The sequence below is a fragment of the Cebus imitator genome, unplaced genomic scaffold (genome assembly GCF_001604975.1).
Source record: "Cebus imitator isolate Cc_AM_T3 unplaced genomic scaffold, Cebus_imitator-1.0 Scaffold343, whole genome shotgun sequence".
Lineage (NCBI taxonomy): Eukaryota > Metazoa > Chordata > Mammalia > Primates > Cebidae > Cebus > Cebus imitator.
This window is the reverse complement of record NW_016107658.1, coordinates 246,297-250,941: the sequence shown is the minus strand read 5'-3', so window position 1 is coordinate 250,941 and position 4,645 is coordinate 246,297. Positions and strand designations below refer to the sequence as shown.

Here is a 4,645-nt window from a genome sequence, read left to right as displayed (position 1 = left end):
GGTTGGATCACGTGTTTTAAATTAATTCTGTCACTCTCTGCCTTTATGTTGAAGTGTTTAATACATTTATATTAATGCAATTACTTATAGTTTGGGATTCACATATGCCATTTTGCTATTTGTTCTCTGTATGTCCCATATCTTTTTTGTCCCTCTATTCTACTCCTGCTTCTTTTGTGTTAAATAGGAGTTTCCTAGTATACCATTTTCATTCCTTTGCCATTCCGTTTACTCTATTTTACAGTTTATTTTCTTAGAGGTTGCCCTTGGAGTTACAATTAATATCTTAACATAAAAATCAAGTTCAGATCAATATCAACTTAATTTCAAATCTTTGCTCTTAATAGCTTCATAACCTCCTCATGCCTTTGCATTGCTATTGTCATAGAGATTACATTTTATACATTGTATGAACATCAACACAGATTTATGTATATTGTTTATAAAGTCTTTTAAGTTAGGAGAAAAGACAGAAATATAACAAAATTCATTTTTATTGTCTTTTATATTTACCTATGTGATTGTTGTTGCATGTATTGGCAGAACAACCAGGGAAGGAGACCATCAATAACAACCCTGCTGGGATCACATGCAATTTGGGGAGTTAGAAATGCTATATGCATATATTAAGCTACATTCACTTAGGAGAAATCAGAGGATGATGGAGCAGGCTTAAAAGAATTCCTCAAGCCACACACAGACCTATAAACATAGGGCAAAAGCACCAGTGGCACAGGAGCTTAAACACAACTTCTGTGCAAACACTGACTGAACCATAGGCTACTCTGACCCAGAGGCAAATCCTAGAAATCCAGGATGAACAATAAAATCAGTATCATCCCTGGAAATGTAGAAGAATGTGTATCTGCCCTAGGCTATGTCCTTGAAGGAGCAATCAGAGAAGCATCCTCCAAGCTACTAGTGGCTGAATGAGGTGGTGGAGGGGGGACTAGGAAATATGTAAATTCACTGAACTATGAGAGCCATTTCCAAGCCACCCACATATCCAATGGTAAAGGATAATAAATCTAATTGACTAAAGGGGGCTTAAGCACAACCTTTAACCAATAAATAACTTATGTCAACCTAGAGTCAAAACCTAAGTAGCCAGGCTAAAAGATAAAAATAAGGGAAAAATATCTGAGCGGAGACACCAGAGTTACACGTGCTGGGGAAAATAGACTTCACAGAATTAGTTCAGCCAAGCCATCAAACAAACACATGACCAAGTAAACAACAACAACCTCCAGGGTGTGGGGGGTGGTTCAGTATTCAGAGTTGCTATAATATGTTATCCAACATGCCCAGCTTTCAATAAAACATTACAACACATGCAACAACTACATAGGTAAATATAAGACAATATAAATGAATTTTGTAATAACTCTGTTTTTCTCCTACTTACTTGACTTTATAAAGCAACATGTATAAATTTGTGTTGATGTTCATACAATGTATAAATATGTGGTTAAGGGGAGGCTGGTAGCCTCCTCTTAATTATTGTCTACCAAGATCTTCACTGTTTACAACAATGCCTGTAGGCATAGCTTTTTTTTTTTTTTTTCACCGTTTCCAAGTTAAGTCAGTACCCTCAAGCAGAGCTACAGTGTCCTTTATCCTTATATCCTCCCTTTCCTGCTGGGAAGAATCCCTGAACCACTGCACCAGAGCTGGTGCCAGGGACCTGCTTTTACCTGAGTGATGCTCCTGCTCTGTGAGACAGTGCTAGGAAGGGGTGGCAGCTGCTGGTCCTCTTCGATTCCCCATTTTGGAATAGAAACTATATTTGAGGAAAAATGTTTCCAGATTTGTTGGAATATATAAATTTATAAATTCAAGAAGTTTTATGAATTCCAAACAGGATAATCTCAAAGAAAATCACCTCTATGCACATCTTATCAAACTGCTGAAAATGAAAAGTAAAGAAAATTTTGAAGTAGTTAGAGGAAAATAACTCAATACTTCTAGGGGAACAATAATTTGAATGACTGTGGTTTTCTTATCACAATGAAGGCCAGAAAACAATGGAACATCTTTGAAGTGTTGAAAGAAAAGAAACGCCATCCAGCAAAAATATTCGTCAAAAATGAAGACAATATGAAAATACTATCAGATGAAGGATAGCCAAGATAATATGTTGCCAGTAGACATGCTGTACAAGAAATATGAAAGGAAGCTCTTCAGACTAAAGGAAAATGATGCCAGTGGGAAACCTGAACGTCAGGAATGGAGAAGCAATAGAAATTATAAATATCTGGGTAAATAGAAAAGACTTTTTTCCTCTTTTGTTCTTTAAAAATAACTGTTATGCTAGTTTCCTATTGCCGTAACAAATTATATAAAAAATTACCACATACGCAATTGCTTAAAACAAGACAAATTTATTATCACACAGTTCTGGAGGTCAGAAGTCTAAAACGGATTGAAAGGGCTGTTTTACCACCGGATGCTCTAGTGGAGAATCTATTTCCTAGCATTTTCCAGCTTCTAGAGGCTGCCTGCATTCCACTGTCTCATTGCTTAATTCTTTTGTCACATCTTTTTCTGACTCATCTGCCTCCTTCCTTCCTTTAAAAGGACCCTTCCTTCCTTTACAAGGGTGGACATTGGGTCCACCCAGATAGTACTGGATAATCTTACGATCTCAATATTCTTAACATAATCACATCTGCAAAGTCACCTTTGCTATATGAGGTAACATGTTCACAGGTTCCAATATGTAGACATCTTTGAGGAGCCATTATTTTTCCCGCCATAACAATTGACAAGGATTCAATAATTTTAATCTAACTTAAAGTGTTCTACAGCATAGGAAAATGTAGAAATTTACCCAATTAGTTCTCTAAGGCTAACATAATGCTTATGTCCAAACAAAGAAGAATAGAAGTAAAAAAGTAAACATCAGGGGTCAGTCTAACTTAGAAATATAGATGTAAATATCAAAAATAAAATATTAGTAAATTCAAGCTAGTACTGTGGCAAAACAATAGTGCAATAGTCATATTTTTATGTCTATGTTATCTTTGCTAGATTTTAGCATCAATATTATAGAGGCTATGCCTGAATTCAACAATATGGGCTTTTACTCACTAAGGCTGATCTTGTACTAAGTGCCCAACCTAACAACAGAGAAGATGATGAGTCTCTATAAGACACCATTTCTTAGGTTGTAGGATTATTACATGGGGCACCTTTCATCATGATGAAAACAGAAACTTTTCCTCATGGAAATGAATATGGATTTTAGACACACATTTACCCTCTTTGCTGACAATGGTTCTGTCAGCACCATCTCCACGGACTCTCTGAATGCCTTAATCATCGCAAGTTTTCTCTGATGGTAAGTGAAGTACAGATCCAAAGATTCACTAGTCTTCACTACTTACTTTACCATGCAGAAGCAGCTTGCCTTATAAAAAAATAAATAACTTACTGGAAGCTTAGTTATGGGGTCAGCTGTTCCTGGGAGTGCTGTACTACAAGATTGCAATAGATGCTTTAACAGAACCACCCATATATTGTGCTTTCTTTTTCCCCATAGTGAGGTTACACAGAACTGGGAATAAAGAAGTCATGGAAGGAGTGGCCCTTTTCATGATTACATCGGTTAACCTACTGAAGAAATATATGTTTTTTTTTTTTTTTTTCCACAACCTTGGACTCTTAGGCACAGCAGGGATGAATGCTTTCACCAGGGAATAAAGCCATAGTTCCATTACATTAAAAGCTAAGACTACATTCTTGCCATTTTTGTCCTCTCGTGCTACTGAACTGCTATATTGGCTGGAGTGACTGAGCCCAATTTTAAGGGGAAATAATGTTCCTGCTATACAAACATGGATAACAATGCTCAGAGCCCAGGGATACTCACTGGAGCACCTCCTAGTACTGCTTTGCCTAATAGTCCTGGTCAGTGGGAAAGTGCAAAAATTCAATAAACACAGGATTGAAGATTAGGGTCACTGTATCAGGGAAATAATTTTAACCAGGTTACTGTAAGGGGAATATGAAATGGGTGCTAGAAGAATGAAGTTGATTACTGACTTTGGCCTCATGATCAGCTTCAGAGGGAAACTGTAACAGCTATGCACATCTTTGTTAATTTATTTTTCTCTTCCTTTCCTCTGATTATATGAAAAATACTCGAGATAATTGTTATAAATCAGGTTTCAGGTGGGGGAATGTGATTGAATTAGCATTATCTCATAACAGTACAGTGGCTGGTGGGATTTTTTTTTATCCCTGCCTCCCTATTGGGAGAATAGAATAACAAGAATAGATGCTGAATGTGAAAGGAGAGGACCATGGTGGTTAGTCTTTATTTTCCCACACATCCTGATTCATTTTCTGCCCTTCTCTGTTTTGTTCTGTGCCCTGGGAGGATGATCACTAGAAACTGCATCCCCTAGACTGCATTTGTAGTTGAATTCTGCTTGGGTTTGGTCAATGGAATGCACTGGCACAGCTTTGGAGGACAGAAGAGAGAAGACAATGTATTTCTGCACTGTTCCCACTCTGATTTGGGCTATGTTTTATTGTCAGTGACTGCATTCCTTCAAGATTTTAGCTTCTGCCAGAGGCCCCTCCTGCATGACTCTAGCTCTTACTAGGCTCCAGAAATACTATTTTTTCCTCTTGTCCTTTT

The 4,645-nt window shown here is 37.3% G+C and overlaps 1 long non-coding RNA gene across 1 annotated transcript in view; it reads left to right on the top strand.

The window, feature by feature from the left end:
- The first annotated feature begins 65 nt into the window (after window positions 1-65).
- Window positions 66-4,645, top strand: part of LOC119466680 — an 11,361-nt gene continuing 6,781 nt past the window's right edge. Inside the window, exon 1 of the long non-coding RNA XR_001818332.2 lies at window positions 66-2,258. This is a non-coding gene — a long non-coding RNA (uncharacterized LOC119466680). The remainder of the gene's footprint in view (window positions 2,259-4,645) is intronic.